General features: G+C 35.6%; 1 protein-coding gene across 2 annotated transcripts in view; it reads left to right on the top strand.

Moving 5' to 3' along the window:
• GSG1L (GSG1 like) overlaps positions 1 to 22,246 on the top strand; it is a 361,289-nt gene that overhangs the window by 152,324 nt on the left and 186,719 nt on the right. The window lies entirely within an intron of this gene.

Raw genomic sequence — 22,246 nt, 5'->3', positions numbered from 1 at the left:
CCTGCCTCTGCCCTGACTTTGTTTCCCTGATTGCTGAAGCCGTATAAGAATACTTGGGATCCCTTCCTCCTTGCTGGATACTTTTAGACAAGAGTCAGATCTAGCCAGCTGGGGTCAACATGGATCCTATTTTGCCTCCAGTTCAAATTCTCCCTCTAATAAAATATTAAAAACCTCTAATCTCTATCTTGCCTCAGTTTCTCCAGCATTACAATATCAGAGGAATTTTCTGCAAAGATTTCCCCCCTTTCACATGTTCTCTTCTTATTTTAGCTGCTTTAATTTTATATGTGCAAAAACTTTTAAATGTTATAATCACAATTATTTTATAAATTTTTCAAAATATATGTACTTTTCTTCATCAATGGTCTCATCTCTTTAATGAAAGTGATGTAATATAGCTTCTAAGGGAGACAGCAATAATTTTAAAGTCCTGTGACCTTAGGGGACTTCTGTTCTAACAGTGTCAGTGATTCTAAATCTTCTGGCTTTGGAATCTGATCCTGAGACCCTCTGATTTAAGAATGCTATTGTTCTGTCAATGATTATAAAAGTCCTCTGGCCTAGGAATATAATAATATTTCTTCCCTTAGACTTTTGGGAAGATATATTAGTGGTCCTGAGACTATTGTTCTAACAATCTATCTGTCAATGATTTCAAGTCTTTTGGCCTTAGAATAGTCCTATAAACACTATTGTCTGTGGGTCAGTGATAACCAAATTCTTGAGACTACTCCTTGTTTCTACCTCTAAGCCACAAAATTAACATATCAATAATATGGAAAACTAGATAAATGTGTCTCCTTGCTTCTGTTTTTTTTTTTTTTTTTGTTAAATTCTCTTGGAATTTAGATTGCTTCAATTGGCATTACAATTACAATAAACTTTTCCCCTTGACTTGGAGATGGGTTCAAACCTGCAAATTCTTTTGAGACATCTTCCAACATCGATCTGCGACTTTCAGTCTTTTGTGGCTCTTTCCCAACCTCAACAAAAGGGGAAGAGTAGAGAGAGACAGAATAAAATAGTTTGTTTAGTCATTTTCTAATAGATGAACACTTTGATTTTTTTTTTTTTAACAACACAAATGAACTGCTATGAATTTTAGGGTATATATGGAACTTTTATCCTCTCTGACCTGGAGCATATGTATTGTAATGAAAATTCTGCTTATGTTGTTCAAAAAGTATGGATATTTTAGTAACTTTTTATTTTCTGCTTGTTTTAAGGTTTTTTTTTCTAGCATGGTTGGACCAAGTCATAGTCTCACAAACATCATATTAGTATACGTGTCTTCCTATAGTTTTTCAAACATTGACTATTCACATATTTGTCATATTTGCTGATTGTTAAGTAAAAAAGCAAAGTTTAAAAAATGTATTAGAAATTTGAAATAATTTTTCACATTAGTAGTTTGCTCTTTTTCTTTTCAGAATTGTTCATTTTATTTCATCATTAATCTGTTAAAGAGTGGATTTTGGACCTATGCATTTGTATTAATTGCAAACATAAAGAGTTCCATCCTCACAATAACTCTAAAGAAACAAGATAATCTGGGAATTGATTATGTCTTTTGTTTTTTCAAATGTATTTTGTTATTACTTTGCCTAGCTCAACTCCTTTAGTAGCTTGATTGGTATGCCATTAAATTAATTTAAATAGAAACATAAATTTTTATTATGGTGGTACAGCCTAACTAGGAGCAGTTAATATCCTTCCAATTTTAAGTTATTCTTTGTTTATTTAAAGATTGTTTTGTAATTGTATTTATACAAGTTTTGAATATATTTTGATGGATTGACTTCCAGATATTTTGTGTGTTTATGGCTATTTACAATGAGATTTCTCTTTATAATATTTTCTCCTGCATTATGCTTTATAGAAAAGCTGGTACTTTTTGTGAATTTATTTAGTCTTCTGCTTCTTTACTGAAGTTACTAATTGCCTCATTTTTTAAAATTTATTTTTCTGGGGTTTTTACGAGTAAATCATTACATTCTCCATAAATACTAATAAATTTGTTTTCTCTTTTACATTTGTGCTTTTAATTCCTTTTTCTTGTTTCTTACTATATCTAGCATCTTTAGAACCATGTGCAACAACACTGGGGAGAGGAAAAATTATCTAGATTTTAACAACATTTTGACAATATATTTCATGCTATTCTTTTAAAAATTATGGGGAAATGGGGGTTAGATGATACTTCAATGAAAACTACTCCAAAGACTGGACTAAAAGAGTATTGGAGTATTCCAGTGATCTGTTCTAGTGCTATACAATTTAATATTTTTATTAATGACTTACAGACATACATTAAAAATTAATCTATGTTTGGGGTTAGGTAGAAGAGCAAAGAATTATAAAATCATAGAGTTGAAAGGCAACTCAAGGTCTCGTAAGTCTGATCATACTGTAATAAGAATTCCCTCTCTAGTATATGTAACATGATTGTCCATCATTTTCTTGAAGGACACTTGTGAAAAGAAATCCAATTCTTTATCAAACAACTTTCTACTTTTTTTTTTTTTTTACTGATAGTCTAATAATTCTTAAATTATCTTTCCTGATCACAAGTACTCCCCTCTGCCCTGAACTGTAAACCAGAACTACATCTGAGCAATAGTTGCCAGTCAGTGCCAGTTGTGCTCAGTGTCAACAAATATCTCTTGTAATCTTTTTCTGACCATGTGTCTGATCTCCCTTATTGTCTCTGAACTGAGAGCTTCTGAAGCTGCTGCCACCACAGCAAATGTATGTTCCAAACAAATGTCCACTTCTGTGTCATTAACTTCTGCTGACCTCTTAAGTTTTCTTATACTGGAAAAATCTCTCACCTTCACCTTTTGTTGCTTCTGTCACATCAAAAATTGACTTAAAACATTATTTTAAAGTTTTTTCAAGGGGAATGTTGGGAAGGTGGACATGGATGGTTGCCCCTAATCTGCCATCTTGGCTTCTACCTAGATTGGACTTTTTAAAAATAACTTCCCTTATTTTCATTTCCATTCCTCTTTGGCCAATCTCTCCAATAGAGATGAAGTAAAGTGAATATAGAACTGGCTTTGGAACCAAGAAGATCTGATTTCAAGCCTTGCCTCTCACACATGGGCTAAATGAGCTGGACAAGTTTGTTTCAGTGCTCTAATCAACTCTCCAACACTGTAAATTTTAGAGAAGGTACCATTCTGCTTTGGTAGAGCAAGTTTCCTTTTCTTGGATTAATCTCTACCACTGAAGTCATCAGTCCCATTTCCTATTCAGTTCCTACGCTTCCAGGTCATTATTATGAAATATTCTTCTTCTGAAAGAGAGTTCAAGCAGAGATTTACAAAATTGAAGTCCCTTATTATTACCATATCCTACTTTTTGACCAAGTCTATGATCTGTTTTCTGAACTCCCCTACCATTTTTTTTTTTTTTTTTTGCTTTACAACTGAATGGTCTGTGATAGAAAGTCTCCATTTCTTCATGTCCCACCACAATTTTACTTCCATTTTTTGCTCTTTTGATTGTCACCTATTCTTTTCCTCATCTGATTTTTAGATTTCTTCAAATGAAACATCTTTTGAAAATACAAACCTTAGAGCAGCTAGATGGTGAAATGGACAAGAGCACTAGTCCTGGAGTCAGGAGGACATAAATTCAAATCCTGCCTCAAACACTTAACATTTCCTATATGTGGGAACCTAGGTAAGTTACTTAACCCAAATTGCCCCTCCTCATACAAACCTAATTAGCTGCATCTGCCTGTTGACTAATCTAATCATAATAGGTCATATTCTCCCAAAATCTCAGTGATACTTATAGGTCAAATATATCTTTTTGTATTGCTACTTAGTTTACTTTATTACTTTTATTTTTTCTATAAAAATCTAAGATCATGAGTTTTATTATTATTTTCCCTTGTTGGATTTTCTTACATGTTAATTACAGGTTTTTTCCCAAGTGTTCTTATTCCCATATTATATCAGCTATGATAACAGGATTGGCAAATAACATATTGGCAGTTTTCTCTTTCTCCCTTCATTTTCAATTTAAATTTCTCTTGATCAAATTCACAATTCTCCAGGCAAATATATTTTCCCTGGTCCTTGTTAGATGTATTCTATTCTTGGCCAGTAGTCCATCCCTATTTTATCTTGTGCCAGGATCCAGAATCCAAATTCCATTATCAGACATTATTTTCTTAACCAAGGATTTACTTGCCAGATCTATTCTAAAGCACCTCTCTTCAATTTGCAGCAATAATTAAAAAATAACATCCACATCACTGAAGTCTTTAGTTTCATAATCCTTTAATCTAAGTTAGACCACATTATAATTTTTCAAGTAAGAGCTGTGTAAGAACCTTAAAATGTTAAGAACTAGAAAATGCCTCAAGGAAACCTAGTCCAATCCCTTCTGTTTATAGAGAAGGAAACTGAGGAACAGAGAGAGACAATGACTGGCTCAGAGTTGCCCAGTGAGTTATTAGCAGAGCCAGAACTAACTGGGACCCAAACCTTCTGATTCTTAGTCCAAAGTGCTTTCTTTATTGCTAAGCTTCTCTTGGAGGCATTATTCTTAAAACTCCTTTTTGTTCCATTCTGCTTGTGCTATATACAATTCCCTTCCTCAGTTCACACCAGTAGACTATGGTAAAACTCAGAAGAGACTTTCATTACTCTAACTCTGGGCTTTATAATTCATTTTTTCATTAGTGAAGGAAAAACTAGCATAAAAATAGCTACTCTTTGAAAAGAAAGGACATTTGTAGATGTCCCAAGTTTTCGTATCAGAACTATACTTTTCTATTTTGACTTCTGGCTTGTTCTTAGCTTTGTATTTCCTTTAGATCTTTTTCTGAAGGATCTCTCATTTGGTTTTCCTTTGCTCTGGCATCTTCTCTCTGGCTAATTTCTAGCTTGATATCTTCCCTGTACTTCTTGGTTTTTATCTCTGGCCTTTAACTTTCTCTCATCATTGTTCATTTTGATCTTAGTTTGGTGCTTTTACTGCAGTTTTCTAGTCTCATTTTCTGGTTCCTGGTTCTCTTCCCTATATCGTAAACTGGTTCCAGGGACTGCTCAGCTTAGGCACTGGAAGCTCCTCAGGTCCCCAGAAGAGGAGTTTTATTATGATATCTTGATTTGTGATTACATAATTTACATCCAAAAAAATGATCAGTGTATGGCCATGACTTGTCAAAGTATTAGAATTAGCTTCCTCGAACTAAATGAAGCAAAACAACTCTGTGTTTGTCCTCACATGAGGAAGTGTGTGACAAGGGACACAAGGCAAATGATATGTCCCCAAATGAAGTGAAGTACCTTCAAAAATGGGGGGGGGGGATAAGAACTAAAAGTATGTATACTGCAGGGTAGAAAAAGGGACTACCAAGTCAAAAAAGAAGTTTCCTTTATTATCAAGGGCTCTGGGAACTTTAGCAATAGTCCCACCCAGTGCAATTACATATATCTGCATTCTCAATTCATATTCAGTTTAACAATTATGACACTTTTCAAGGTTCTGGTGAAAAATAACACATTATCTCTTGGAACCTGATACATAGTAGAGAAGATATGTGAAATGATACAAGTAAAATGTAATAGAGACAAAGAAAAGATCAAAATCCTCTATGGAAATTTGAAGAAGGAAAAAGCATTTTTAGTTGGGAGTAAGAAGAATCAGTGTTAAGGACCATGCCTAAGTATGAAACTCAGAAAGCCTGTAAAGGGTTAAAAGGGACTGTACCATTAAGGGACACATTGGTTCTCTGAAAGTCCCCAAAACTGTGAATGGGAAGAAATTGCAAATTAGCTTTTACTAAGGCAGATGTTTCTCGTGGATTGGGAATGAAATAAATCAGAGACAAGAGAGAGTTCAGAGAATGCAACTGCCTCTCAGTCTTCTTGTTATTGTATCATCCTCCCACATGAAGGGATCTATTCTGCTGGTCAGAATTAGATCTCCAGCAGCCAGTAGCTGGTTGTTCCCATAACAAATCAGGGACAAAGTCCTTCCTGGTCTTAATGGAAAAGTTCATGATGTGAATGTTGTCACTAAATGATGTGATTCAGGAGAGCAACTGCTGGTTCCAAATGATGTGTTTGAGGTTTAGCGCCAAATGTTGAAAGGCACCAAATGTTGGGATTCAGTCATATGAAGAATTCACAATGCCATTCTCTTTGGCAAAGGGTAGGTTTGTTTAGGAGAAGAGGTTATAAAGCATATAGTTAGCAAGGAAAGGGATTTTAACATTTAATGATGGAAAAAACAACTTCAAGGAACAACCCATGAGGTTGAAGTATGCCTTAGATGACAAGCTAAAACTGTAGAGAAGTTTAGCTTCTGAAAAGAGCTAGCTATAAGAAGGAAAAAGAACAGAGGCATGGTGGGGAATAAGAGGAAAGACACAATGTGGCATGGGGGAGAGGTGAGGAGAAGCACATCCTGAGGCAGAGTGTGGCAGGTGTAACCCAGAGGGATTCAGCAAAGATGGTGTGAGCCATAGACAGATGCATAGGGGAAATTTAACCTCAGGGGTTTGACATGTTGCATTTCTGACCAGACATAGCAAGGTAGGGCTATCCACAACCTCCACAGAGGGTGAGACTATGAGGCTAACCTGATCCCCGTTCTTGCTTCCCTCAGGGCGCAATTCCATCAATACTTCAGTCCTCTGTCAACAGCACCTAGTTACTCAAGACCTCATCAATCACACCTGAGAGGTCTTGCAGAAAGAGAAGGATTTTTATATAGAGAGAAGAAAATTTCAGCCATGGAAGATGGTATTGATGAATACATTGAAATCAGGAAGTACAAGATGAGATTGAGGAACAGCTAGTAGTTCACTGTCTACTGAACAGTCAGTAGTTCAGTTTAGAGTGTGTGTGTATGTGTGTGTGTGTGTGTGTGTGTATAGGAGAATAATAAATAAGTCTGGAAAGAAAATTGTAGCCAGATTTTGGAGGGTCTTAAATCCTAAGGTGAGTTTGCCTTTTATCCTAAAGGGACTGTTAGAGTACTTGAAACAGAGTAATGGTGTGTTCAAGACTATGCATTAGAAAGATTAATTTACTAGCTGTATGGAGACTGCACTGGAGAAAGAAGAGATTAGAGGAAAACACTTAAAAGGCTATTGAAATTATAATGTCCAGGGACATTCCCTCACATGCAGGTCCCTCAGAATTAGCTGCCCCAGGTTTCATCTAGGGGTGGCATAGGGGACAAAGTTCTAGACTTGGAATCTGGAAACCTGATTTCAATTTTTGCCTTAGATATTATTAGCTGTGTGATCCCTGGGCAAGTCATTTAACCCCTGGTGGCTCCATTTTCTTCATCTATAAAATGGGGATTAAAAACAGCACCTATTTCACAGTGTTATGCTATCAAAATCAGATCAAAATGTTTGAAAACTTTTAACTACATAACTTCCAGCTATTGTAATGTATGTTGTAAGATATAAAGCATGACTATATAAACATTAACTATTAAAATTATAGGTAACAAGCCCTCATCATTGGGTTTAGGTCACAGTTCAAAACAGAGGCATTTAAATAGCATTATAAGAAAAGGAGCAATCAAACATTTCCCCTATGAGTCTGGGGCACAGCCTCTTTCAAAGCTTACAGTGTAGGCAGAGTGGACATATGTAAGGAATATGTGTATTTAAGGTAGAAAGGTATGTGCATAGGAAATGAATGTGGCCACAGTGCATGCATAGAGAAGTACATGTAGAGGGAGTTCATGGAACTAGGGCATAAAGGTGAAAGGACAGCCTATTAATGTAGGGTCACCAATGTCTTACGTGATGTCATTGCACTATTTCCATGAATTCTTCTTCACATTGGTTTCCACTTGATGTTATCTCTGCTAGCTCTGCCAGAAATTTAGTTTTTCCAAGTATACAGTGTCTACCAGATGGTGCCAGGCGAGGTTCCACTAGGCACATGACTCTGGAACTTGTCTTGCTTCTAGCTCCCCTAGCTAAAATTGTTGGCCATAGGGTTATCTCTTTTTCATGAGAAGAATGGGTTTTTCCACATTCTTTTTTGTATAAAAGCCAGAGGCTTTTTTAGAAAAGCAGTGGCTCCTTGTCATATATTAGCAAAAACCCTTTGGGGAAAATCCCTTCTTAGCTTCAACCCCTCCTCATCAAAGAAGAATCTGTCTTGATCCCTTCATTATCTTGACTGGAATTCACCTAAATCAATCAATAAATATTTATTAAGCACTTACAATATGCCAGGCACTGTGCTAAGCATTGCCAGTACAAGTACAAAGAATGAAAGTACAATCCTTACTCACAATGATCTTGCCTTCTAATAGAAGAGAGAAGTATATGTAAATAAACAAAGATTTTGTGTATACATGTTCACAGACACACAAGGTTGTTAGCTGCTGAGTAGCTTATTTGGGAGAACAGTAACTGTTGAAGAGACCTGGGAAGGCTTCATGCATAAAAGGATGTCTGAGCTGCATCTGAAATAATGGTGGGAGATATAAAAGCTCTATTTGAGGTAGAGGTAAGAAGGTATGCATTCCAGGTATGAAAGATGGTGTAGAAGGAATCACTGGAAAGATAAAGCTGTCACTGACAGCTCCAGATACCAAGCTTTTTAGAATAATAGCTAAGAAGCAAGTGCTTTCAGGCTCAAGGCAGTCTATTGTTTCTTTGGACTTGCTGGTTGTTAACTTTGGGATTTCTCTTAGTAATTTCATTCTACCTTGTGGCCAGCATTCCATATGTCACCTGATTTTAATCTCTGAGCTGTTCCTCAGACATGGCACTCCATTTTCTGTCCCTGTGCCTTTATTCAACCACTTTTTGTACATGGAATTCATTCTCTCCTCCTGATTTCCCACCCCATACACACATAACTTTACCTCTTAGGCTTCCTAATTTTCCTAGAGATTCTGTTTAAGCTCTAGTTTTTATATGAAACCTTTCCAGATACCCTCAGCTGCTATTATTTTTCCCTTCAAAAATCACCCAATATATATCATGGCTTTATTTTAATGTAGCTATCTGTATGTGGTATTCCTCTTGATAGATTTATAAACTCTTTGAGGGCAAAAAAGATGTCAATTAGGGGAAGATGAAACTATGAACCAGGCTAGTGGGAGTATATGCAAAAAAGAAAGGAGGTATGTACATGAGAGAGTTTATGGAGGTAAAATCAACATGACTTTGTAAGTGAATGTGATGGGAACTCTACCCCAGTTTGTTTATTCTGATAAACCAGCTTATTCTTAAGAATTGCTAGAATGAACCTATCTAGTTCCTATTATTAATAATATAATTAGATTTCTCAGACTGCCCTGTTTGCATAGAATGTTGTGAAGCCTGAGTCTATCCATCCTGTCTTCACCCACTGAGACTATTTTGATTAGCATATCTTTAGACAACTAAACTCCTTCCTGGTTCCTCCCCCTTACTCCTTAGATCTTGTCCTCAGCCCCCCACTATTCTTTTTCCTATGAGACTTTAAACATTATGTCCCCTCAAAAGCAAGTTGCTCAATCAGTTTATCTCTTTTTTGCCTAGTCATATTTGTTTGAGCCCATGAACTATTTCATGTAATAAATGGCAAATTTTTGTAACCTGTGATGGATGTCCCCGACATAATTTCTTTATGGTGCAAATTGAACTAATACTATTTTATAATGTTCTTTTACAATTATGCTCTCCCAAATCTATTTCATATTATCACTTCTGGTGCCTTTATTTTCACATCAACTGCATGTGGAAAGTTAAAGACTGAGAAGACTCAAAGATGACTGAGTTATGAGGCAGGCTCTTGACTTGTCACTCTTTATAGCAGCATCCCAGACCCCTGAGGAAAATTGTTTAAAGTTTAGTGTTGGTTTATGCCTATAGTCTCCCCAAGGGGTGTGTGTGAGTAGTGGGTTTAGGCAGGTGCTCAATATGCAGAGTAGATATTTTATTTCCCCTACACAAAAGAAATGCTAGACATGGAAAGATGCTCACATATGCATTGACAGAAAACTCAAAGAAACAACAGTAATAATTTATAACTACTGTTAAATTCTCCCAAGAGGTTGATACTTGAAATATCAAAACATGATGCAGTTTGTGGAACTGCTGAATAGGCATATCTTTTTATTTCCCTTTATCTTTTGTGCTGCTCAATCAGTTCCCTCCAGATTAAAATCTTTTGTCAAGCTATGCCAGGGGTTGGACTCCTCCTCCAGTTTATGATCACCTCTCTTTCCAAGAAGCAGTGGAGTGGATGTAGAGAGGGTACCTGCTGCACTGACTGAGCATTCTGGGACTCTCAAGCTCATAAAATGACCTTAAGACTACTACTAATCTCCATCTCAGGATCAGTGTTTGAATACCTATGGTCAGATTAAAAAAAAACTGAAATGAAAAAGGCAGCCACATAAATCCCATGGTGTGACCTTAAGTCTGTTTACCTGCCATGTACTGTCAGATGCCTTGCTACTGGAGCAAGGAGAAAGGTACCATATCTCCTCAATCCCATCATAGGAATTCTAGGGAGGGAGAACTATTTGCCACATGGGAGAATCCAAGAAAGAAGAGAGTGAATATTCCCTTTTTGGATGTATACCTTCAAGAGTTATGTGGTAGGGGACCAACCACAATTCTCTGGGTCATCTCAAAGCAACAACTGTTTCAGAGGTGAGCATATTTCCCTGAGAGTGGCCCAGGTAACTCAATACATGTTCCATGGTTCCTAAGGTTTCTCCTTAGCATATTCAATCTTATTACATTTTCATGCAAACTTTTTTTCTTTTAATCAGCTAGTCCCTTACAAAGTCTTCAAATACTCAAATGAAAGAAAACAGCTTTCTTTTCCAACTGCTTGATATATCTGGTTCTTGGCTCAGGGCAGGTAAATGAGCATGAGTCAGTATATTAAATTCTTGGGAGTAGCAAAGGCATATGCTGGGCATTAACAAGAATTGGAGTACTGCTACTTATTAATTGCCAAGTTGGTGTTCTCCTTCCTCTGCCCCATCTGTGTTCAATATATATAAAACGTTAAACATCTTTTTTCTATCAGTATTGCTGATAATGTCTGAATGGAATCAATTCACAAGCATTTATTAAGCATTTACTATGTGCTAGGCATTGTGCTACATATTTGTGTAAAAATGAAAGCAAAACGGTTCTTGCCCTCAAAGAGCTTACACTTGTACAGGAGATAATTTGTTTATATAGATACAGATAAGATACAAGAAAAGAAACAAGGTAACTGGAAGAAAAGACAGTAGAAGCTGGAATGTTGAGGCTGGTACTGTGTGTTTAGCACTCAAGAGTCTGGTGAATGGATGAATGAATTCTGATTCCATCCATTCTGCCATCTTATATCCAAGTAGGAAACATGGTTAGTAGAAAAAATACTTAATGTAAAGCTAGAAGGTTGGTATCTAAGTTTCACACTGAATATTAGATTTGGAAGGATTCTCATTGACCATCAAGTGAATAAAATCAATAAAAAGAATCCTTCCCACAGTATATCTGATAAGGGTATGATAGGTTTATCACACTGCTGGAGTCAGGAAGTTAAAAATCAGTCTCAGACACTTAGTCTGAGTCCCTTAAATGCTATTTACCTCATCTGAAAAATGGAGAGAATAAACTCATCTGCCTCTCAGAGTTGTTGTGTGGATCAAATAAGATAATATAAAGTGCTTGGCACATGGTAAGCACTGTTTAAATGTTAGTTATGAATAAATTCTGCCTACCTCCATTTCCTCAGTTGTAAAGTGGGGGGTCAAAATAACACCTATCTCATAGAGTTGCTTTAAGGATCAAATGAGATAAAAATTGTAAAGTGCTTACTTAGGACAATACCTGATACATAGTAAGTGCTATAAAAATGTTAGATATTTATTATTACTATCCATCAGAAGTGAAGGTACTTGAAGACCTTTAGTGAAAGGGTACTCACTGCTATCCCAGGCAGCTAACTCCACTTTGGGATAACTCCACTAATTGCTAGGAAGTTTGTCCTTGTTTCAAGATTAAAGTTGCCCCCTTTGCATTTCTCATTCATTTCTGTTGATTCTGTTCTCGAGCCAAGCAGAACCAATACAAGCCTTCCTCCAAATGAAAGCCCTTCAGATACTTGAAGAAAGCTGTCACATCCCCCGAACTTTCTTTTATCTAGATTAAACCCCTAGTTTCTCCAATTGATCCTTATCTGGTTGAACTCAAAGCCTTTCACTGATCACTGTTCTTTGAACACTCCCCAAACTATGGCAACCTAATTGCCAATCTACTGGTGATGAATCTTCATACCCAGCTCAGCTGGTCCTTAGGCACCAGACACAATCTGTCATCAGGCTCAAACTCAAAACCTTTTCCAGTTTGATTGAAGCTACCAGACATTGTACTCCAGTGGTTTAAAATGCAAAAGCCCAGCATTCCCTCAAGCCTTGGAGAAACAGTTCCACGAAGGATAGTCTAATAGGATCATCAGGTATCTGCCATACATGCTAGAGATTAGGGGAACAAAAATGAAATAAATCTATTAACAAATATTTGTTAAACACTAACAAAGTACTGTATATACAAAGGAAAAATAAATAGTCTCTATCTTTGAGGAGCTTATGTTCTAGGGGGACAAACAACATGTATACAAATAGGTACAAATCAGATACAAAGTAGATGTAAATGTTAATTATAGAGCAGGTTGCCAGATACAAGATGTAAAGTACTTGATGAAGAAATTGCTCTTACCTGGCATTACTGAGAGAGGCCCTTTTGTAGAAGGTAGGATTTGAGCCGAGTCTTAAAGAACACCAAAGATTCTAAATGGTGGATGGATATAAAGAACAAGAGCATTCTAGGCATAGAAGATAGTTAGTGCAAAGGCAAGAGATGAGATAAAGGAAAGAGAAGGGGGAGGGGGTAGAAAGGAAAGAGAATAAACATTTCTATAGTACCAACTATGCACTGTGCTAAGCACTTTTATACATATTATCTCAATAATGATAGGAGAAGAAGAGGAACAGCAAGTAGATAAAATGACCATATGACAGAGCAGGGGTTCTTAACCTTTTGCATGCCATTTATGAAGTCTGTACCCTTTGGTTACAGAAGCTTTAAAAGAAAGTAAGAAGAACTGAAGTGGAAGAACCTAGTGGAGGTGGATTAGAAGGGGGAAGGATGATAACTTGCAGGGAAGGTAAGATCTAGTAAGGATTTATTTTTTTTTTAACAAATGGCAGTAACAAGAGTACTTTAGAGGCACTTTTGTGCCCATTAAAGGGAAGGAACAAGTAAGAAGAAGACTGAACTATAGAAAGAAAACAGTAAAGACAATCTTTTGGAGGACTGGAACCTAGCTACTAAACTTGTTGAGAAAAAATGAAGAATGTCTTGAGGATATATAATTAATGACTGGTAGGATCTGTATTGGTCGATAAATTTGGATTATGACTGTAGAGGATGTTCAGAAGTGGCAATGTGGAGAGTGTGGATCAAGAAATATTCAAATTCCTTCACCACAGTTAGTGAGTTGTAGAGTATGAAGAAAAATGTGCAGCCAGTATTGAAAAGAGTTGCCAGGGATGTAGCATCTGTCAGAAGGAAGTTAAGTTTCAGTGGGTGCCAGAAGATGAAAGGAGTGAGAAAGGAAGAGATGAGAGGAAGTTTGTTAATTATAGAACAGGTTGCCAGAGGGCACAGAAGTGGGGACAGGAAGAGCTGGAGTGAGATTTTGGAGTAGAGGGAACAGGTGAAGGATTGAATTGGATGGAAATGAAGATGTTAGCTGGATTTGGAGAAAGGACTTTGTTGTTCAACTTGAGGAAATGAACGTCATTTGGATGAGAAGAATAAGAATATGAGTGTGTTAACTGTTGGGAAATGAGTCTAGGCAAATGATCAGTGAATGGGGACAGGTAAACTAAGGAAGGCAGGTGTTTAGAAAATTCTGACTGGTCCCTCAAGGTCCTAAACTCCTGGCAGGCAGCATTGCTGCATCATGAAATAAAGAATTCCTGCTTTAAAGGAATGTATCATTTAATGAGGGAGATGAAAGGTATACTTATATTTCTTTGTTTTAGAGATCCTTGATTTGTCATCTAAAGAGTGCATCATCTGATGAGATGATAGATGTACATTTATTTGTCATGTGGATGCCCTTCCCACCTTTTGTTCTGCTTTGAATTTCTATGGGCAAAGAATTCTACAGCCACTTTCAGAAATTGAGCCTCTATAGACTTGTTTTAGGATGACAAATATTCAATCCATTGCCATACCTGTAATCTAGCATGAGATGACCTTCCAGAACTTTCATTTTATCAGCATAAAATTCAGGAATCTCAGATCAAGTCCACACCAAGATGAATCAGAAAGGTAGGGATTGTGTGGAAAGTAGATACCCAGATATTACAAATACAAATATTATGAGTGAAAAAGAGTAGTCAGAATACCATGCGAGAATTGGAGATGGGGCCTCAGAGATTTTAGTGTCAACCATGGCTTAGTTTAGCCACTACCTTTGTTACCTCAAACAAATCATCTAACCTCTCTAGGACTTTGTTTCTCTATAAATGAGTGAGCTGGATTAGATGATCCAAAATATTCAACTCTTATTCTTCATTCTTTTTACCTGATAGAATCTGGGAAGGCTTCTGAAAACGATGACATTCTCAACCTTAAAAAAAGGTAAGGTTTTCAACAGGTAGAAATGTATGGGGAATTCATTCCAATGAGTATATGGCCCAGAAGTAGGAAAGAATCAGACAAGATGAAAGGAACAATGAGTAATCAGTCCATTTTGGCTAAGCCACAGAGCTTCTAAAGGGCAGTTGTATGAAGGAAAACTATAATCTCTTGTCTAATAGTATGTCCTTGAGGCTGCTTGCTTTACTATAACTGTCTGCTAAATTCAGCATGTTTCAGAAAGAATTGTTTAAAGGCGGTTTATTTTGAGATGTGTAACAGACTCTGTCTTCGAGTCACCTAGTTTGAATAGTTTCCAACTTATAAGCTTGAATCACCTCCCCCCTGACAAGTTATTAATAGTAATAACATATTAAAAACAAGCATTGATAGAGTATTTAAAATAAGCATTGATGGAGTGCAGCATTGAGTGCACAAGAATAAGCTGTGCCAGTCACCTTTCAGCATAAATCAGATTAACAAGATTCAAAGTCAGCAGGAGGCAAATGCACCACTACTGCTCACCCCGGTGAGCCAGAAATGGTTCTGGTTTTAATTTTTGCTTATTGCTTTTCTAGACCAGGGTTTTTTGTCTTGTTTCATTTTTTTGCAGTGCATGAAGCTATCAGCAGAAAAAGATCAATTAAATGGTAGCTTTAATTTCTCTCTCCCCATTGGCTACGTTGTTATAACTTTCACACATATCTAATTCTCTCTACTCCTGAAAAAAACCCTTCATTTGACCTTGCTCCACTCTGTAGCCTCCACTCATTTCTTTTCTTTTATCAAGTTTCTTGAAGGAAAAGTCTACATTGATATTCTCTTTCCTTTCTACTTACTCATCTCTCAACTCTTGCAATTTGGCTTCTTTTTCCCCACTCTATTAAAATTGTTCTTTCAAAGATTACTCAATAATCTCCTAATCATAAAACTCTGGAGTCCTTTCTTAGCCCTCATTTTCTATCACCTCACTGAAACATTAGGTACCATTTACCGCTTTTCCCCTAAAACTATTATCTCTCGGTTTCTGTGATAAGATTCTCTTCTGTTTTACTTTCTACCTCTTCATTTCTTGTTATCTGAACTACTGTAATATGTAACTGGTCTCCCCAACTCCAGTATCTCCATTTCTATCCAACTGCAAAAATAGGTGCAAGGCTAATCGTGTCATTCATCTCTTCAAAAGTCTTCACTGACTTGCCACTGCCTTTACCATAAAAGCAATTCAATTTTAGTTTTAAATAGTCTTTTTCCCGCTTTCTTTCCCTTTTCTCACCAATTGGGAAGACAAAAAGTGCAATATCCATCATACATATAAAGTCATGAAAAACATATTTCTGCATTAACCATGTTTCAAAAAAAGAAGAAAAAATTGTTTCAATCTGCATTCTGAATTCTCTACCTGGAGGCGGATAGCATTTTTTATCATCTATCTTTTGGAATTGTGGTAGATTATTGTATTATTGGAGTTAATGAATTTTTTGTAATTAATAATCCTTACATGATTGTTGCTGTTGTGTAAATTGTTCTTCTGGCTCTCCTCACTTCACTTTGTATCAATTCATATCTGTCTTCTCAGGCTTTTTTGGAACCATCCCTTTTATATATATATATATATATATATATATATATATATATATATATATATACAGCAAAATAGTATTCCCTCACATTCATATATTATAGCTTGTTTATGCATTCCCCAATTGATAGACATCTCCTCAGTTTCTAATTCTTTGCTAACACAAAGGAGCTGCTATAAATATTTTTATTCCAAGGAGTCCTTTGTCTGAGGTGTCTTTGGAGGAAAGACCTTGTAGTGGTATTGTTGGATCAAAGGGTATGCACTGGGATGAACTATGTTTCTTGGGCATAGTTCCAAATCATTCTTCAGGATGAGTTTTGTTCACTACTCCATCAGGAATACATTTGTGTACCTAGTTTCCCTCATCTCCTTCAGCATTCATCATTTCCATTTTCTGTCAATGTAGTCATTCTGATAGATATGAAGTGATACATCAGAATTATTTTAATTTTTCATTTCTCTAATGATTAAAAATATAGAGAATTTTTCATAAGATCATTGACGCTTTGATTTCTTCTTATAAAAGCTGCTTGTTCATATCTCTTGACCTTTTATCAAGTTGGATAATGACTTTATTCTTATAAATTTAACTTAGTTCCTTATATATTTGAGAAATGAGACCTATATCAAAGAAACTTGCTGCATAAATTTGCTGCAGTTTTCAGCTTTTCTTCTAATTTTGGCTGAATTGATTTTTTTGTGCAAATATTTTTAATTTTAGATAATTGATTTATCTATTTTTGCCTTCTGGGAAACTCTCTTATTTGGTCATGAATTCTCTCTATCCAGATATCTGACAGGTAACTTCTTCCATGTTCCCCCAAATTACTTTGATATTATCTTTTATGTCTAAATCATGTCATTAAAAACTCTTACAATTAGGCCCCAGTCTACTTTCTACCTTTATTTTCTCCTTTACTTTTAGCCAAATTCATGTGACAGTTTTCTTTGAACTGCCATAAGACTCCTTGTTTCTGTATTATCATTCATTCCACTCAGATAACTGGAATGCTCGTTTTTCTTACCAATGGCTGATGTCTTTCTCTTTCTTCAAGACCTAGCTTAAGTCCTGCTTCCTCCATGAAGTCCTAACTGATGCTTCCTACCAGATATGATTTCTGTGTGTCTCCTTTTAAAATGTATAATGCTAATTATCTATTTCTTTTTACTAAGCCCTTATCACATTCTGGTTCATATTACGTTATTTTGTAGAAATCTCTTCATTCTTTCCCCCCAACTAGAGTATAAACTCCTGAAGAGCAGAGAATACTCTGAATTACATTTATTTGAATCTTTAAATATCTAGCACAGTGTCTTACATATAATAGATGCTCAGTTACTTGATTTGTTGTAAAGTGAGATTCACAACAGTAACTTACATTTCTATGATATCTTTTAGTTCATAAAGTGCTTCATAAGGTTCTGTGAGGTCAGTAGTATAAACATTATCTCTATTTTACATACAGGGAAACAGAAATAGAGCTGAAGTGATTTATTTGTCTTTGATTATCCAGCTAGTACATGGCAGAACTGGGATTTGAACTCATGTCTTTTGGCTCCAAATCCAATGGTCTTTCCACTACCTAATATCACTCTCTGATTAGGAAGATCAAGGAAGTTCATTTGGAGTTCAAAAAAAGATGGGAGAAAACTCCACTGCCAAAGAATTGGAGGAGATAAAGAGCACAGAATAAAAAAGATTCAGTGAACAGACATGGCAGAAAAAAACAGGGAGAAAGAAGTGGTGAAAGTTGTTTTAGTTGGGGCAGCTAGGTAGTGCAGTGGCTAGAGCACCAACCCTAAAGTCAGGAAGATCTGAGTTCAAATTTGACCTCAGATACTTAATATTTCCTAGCTGTGTGACTCTGGGCAAGTCACTTAATCCCAATTACCTCAGGGAAGAAAAATTGTTTTAGTGCTGAGAACACAGTGATATTTAGAAATTATCCAAGACTGCAAAAATTCCATATGATTTACTGATTTGCATGGTTTCTTGCTGTCTTCCCTCCCCCCACTCCCTAATTCTTTGTTCATTCATCCATTCAACATTTATTAAGAGTATACTATATATACTGGCTACGAAAGAAGCTAGGGAGGATACAAAGGTAAATTTAAAAGGTCTCTCTTCTTGTGAAACATAGAGTCTTGCAAGAAACCTAAGAAAGACATGGCAATTTAATAAGTGCAATGACAGAGTCATGGAATTGGAACAGAATCAGAATCCATCTAGTTCAACACAAATCTAAGATTTCATTTTATATCTCCTCCAAAAAGTGTCCATTTTTGGAGTAACTCCTTATAGTGAAATCAGCCCTGCTGCTGCCCTGTAACTCCTATCCATTGCTCTCATTTCTGGCCTCTGGGCCAAGCAGAATAAAAGTCTGATCCAACTTCTAAGTGATAGTTCTTTAAATACTTGAAAACAACTATCATGTCCTTCCCTAAGTTTTTTTTTCTCTAGCTTGAATGTTCCTAAGCCTTTCAACCAATTCTTGTCATTGTCTTGAGGCTCCTTATCTGTGTCACCCTATCCTGAATGCTCTCCAGTTCATCAATTCTTTCCTAAGATGTGATACTCTGAACTGAACACATTGTTTCAGATGTGGTCTGGCCAGTTCAGAAGATTATCACCTCTTTGTTTTGGGCACTGCGTCTTTCTTTATATAATCTAAGATCATGTTGATTTTATGGATGCCATTTTATATTGTTGGCTCACATTGACACATTAACTTGTAGTCAACTCACTAAAATCTTTTGATATCTTTCCTCATAGAAACCATCATCTAAGTACCCTTGCCCCTTTTTCTACTTGTGAGATTTATTTTTTGAATATGTATTGGATTTTTTACTTATTTTCACAAAATTTCATCTTATTAGATTAACGCTTCCTTATAATCTATAAAAATATTCTTGGATCTTGATTCTATCACTCAGTATTCTAGGCATCCCTCTCAACTTTATGTCATATTCATATTTGAGGATCATGCCATCTATGCCTTCATTATAGTCCATTTATAAAAACATTAAACCACACAGAGCCAAAGCTAGAACCCTGAAAAACACTTACAGAGACCTCACTTCAAGATAACATTAATTTCTTTCCTTTGATTTGGTCATTCAACTACATCCAAATCTCCCAATATAAAGTTTTTTGAAATCAAATAAGGGAGAAATAACTCCTGGTTGGTGACAGAGGTCATAGATTAAAAGAAGACTTCAAACAAGTGGCATTTGAAGTATAGATAAGGTTTTGCTTAACAAAGAAGGAAAACAAAGGTATTCTAGGAATAAAGAATAGTATAACAAAAATTTATTTTTATTTTTTATTAGTCTTTATTATATATATATAAACATATATATATAAATAGTATAAACAAAAATTTAGTAGAAGAATGCATTGTGTTTGGAGTACAATAAGAGATATTAGAGAAGTAGAATACAGAAAATTTGGCACCTGATTGATTATAGGAGAAGTTGGCTTTGCTTCTCCCCATGTATTCTCTTATAGGTGCAACTCAGTTAGTCCCCTTCCTTCCTTGGGCCTACTGCCTGACTTTTTTCTATTTTTTATAGGCCATTGTTTACTTTTATATCTAGCTTTGGGATCCTGAATGCTAAGGCAAGTTTTGTTATGGTAATATTCAAGGCAAAGGTTGCAATAACTACACAGAGAAGGTAATGTGGATAACAGTATTTTGAATGTACTATAATCAGTTTCTGGATTGTCATGAAGCAATTTCTAAAGGTCATATTTGCTTTCAAAATTGTAAAGCAAATTGGACACCTGCACTTGTAAAATTTGTTGGCTGGTCACCTAGAGGCAAAATTTGTTAAAATGATAAACTGGTTTGACCTATCACTACTTCAGAAGAAAGAATCGTTGTTTCCTTTGGCACAGTTTATAAGAATTGGTGTATTATTGTATTTTGAATAAATAGGGATGTAATTTTATAGTATCATTGCATTAGAGCTGAAAGAAACCTGAGGCTATCTACCCCCTTCTGTCCATTTTACAGATTGGAAAGGCTCAGAGAAGTCACAGAGAAGTCAAATTATCTAGATCCATGATTCTCCAATCATAAGTCATATGGCTGAGCCTTATAAAATCGCCTTGCCTCATTTCTATCTATTAGCATCTTATTCATATGTTAAGACTGATCACATGCACTTATCAAATCTAATTTATATTTTATTTATTGATGTACATGTCCTATCCCTTTCACTAGTGAGCTCCTTGAAAGCAGGAGCCATGCTAATCTTTGAATTCCCTTTAAGTTCTAACACAGTACGTTGCTTATAATAGACATTTTCTAAATGTTTGCTGGATAAATTACTTCCAATTTGGGATTTTTCTTCTTGGATATGTTCCTTATTTTTTCAACTTGTTATCTTAATTTTCTTCCTTTGGTTGATTTCAAGTTTCTCTAACAGCTTAGTTTCTGGGATTCATTATTTGAATTAATCAACTTCTGAGTCTGCTAAATAGTTAGAACTCTTTCTAAATCCTCATGAAGTGAAATAATTTGATTTCTTGGTACTTGTGATTTCCTGTTTCTTATTGATGTTGACTGGTGTTACATGTTCCCTGCTAATTTCATAGTTTTAATAATAACCTGAGATCCTGAAAATTCCATTGTGGTTGGGAATAGAAGGTGGGAATAAAATGTAATAATTTACCAAACTTGTGTTTAGGGACAAGCTTAGCTCAGACTAGTCCAGTGATTCAAGTTTGCAATTAGAACATAATAAAATATTCATGAAACATTAAAAATTCAATAAAAATAAGTTTACTTACAATAAGAGATTAAAAAGAATACAATTGGTATTTAAAATGGCTGTTGCTTCTCTTCTAATAGTGGGTCAGAATAAGACCTTACTGGGTAGTAGGAATTCCTCAAACCTCAAAAATACAAACTTGCCATAGATTACTCTTTTTATGCATCAAGTGAAAAAGAAGCCACCCCACTAGCTCTTCAGATCAGCCAAGAATCAACTACTTTTCCTCTTAAGGAGAGATGATCCAAGTTACATAAAACAAAGCTGTTCCTACCATGGACAGAATAGTATAATCTTCTTTATGTTTAGGATGTAGATTCATAGAATCATTAAACCAACTCAAAGGGACCTTGGGGAAAAAATTGGAGAATTTTAGAGCTAGAAAAGAGCATTATAACATAGCATATTAGAGCTAAAAAAAGGTTTGCAAATATAGAATATGGAACATTAGAACTGGGAGGAATCTCAAATTATATAATCCAATCCCCTATTTTATTATTAAGAAGGTGAAATCTTTGAGAATGGTCCAAAAATTCAGTCTAAAATGCATATTGTCTTACACATGGTCAATTAAAAAATCTTTATTACCATAGTCAAGGCATCATTGTATGGCACTAGGTACTATGACAAAGTAATATAACATGAGTCCTGCCCTTGAGGAGCTTATTTTCTAATTGCAGTCTAATTGAGCAGCCACATGATAAGCAATAACACCACATGATAAGCAATAATGTGATCAAGTGTCAAAGTAATACCAAAAAGTTGAGAGCCATGGGAAAAATACTCTAGGCAAGGAGTCAGATCTGGTCTACTGGTGGTTTTGTAATTAACTACCTGTCAAACTTTAGGAAAGTTAATTCTCTTCTCAGTATTTCATTTTTTAAAAATGAGGGATTTGAATGAGATGATTCTTGGTGTTACCATTGATTTTAAGAACTCTGTGATCTTTGAATAGGTATTACAAAGAAAATATAGAGCTCAGAAGCATGATATGGTAGGAAGAGCATGGATTTTGGTATTAGTGGAAATGGGTTCATAGTATGGTACTGATACATCTATGATCTTTGGTTTAGTTCACTTAACTTTCCTGGGCTTTTACTGGTTTATATGATTTACAAAAGTTATAGCTCAAATGAGGAAGAAAGAGAATATGTAAGTAATACTGGTTTTCCCTTCCCATATTATAGTTCAGTAAGCCTTTGTTCAAAGCCAACCTATCATCTAGCATATAGTTTAGT

Source organism: Sarcophilus harrisii, chromosome 1, assembly GCF_902635505.1.
Source record: "Sarcophilus harrisii chromosome 1, mSarHar1.11, whole genome shotgun sequence".
In the NCBI taxonomy this organism is placed as follows: Eukaryota; Metazoa; Chordata; class Mammalia; order Dasyuromorphia; family Dasyuridae; genus Sarcophilus; species Sarcophilus harrisii.
This window is presented reverse-complemented; position numbering and strand designations above follow the sequence as displayed.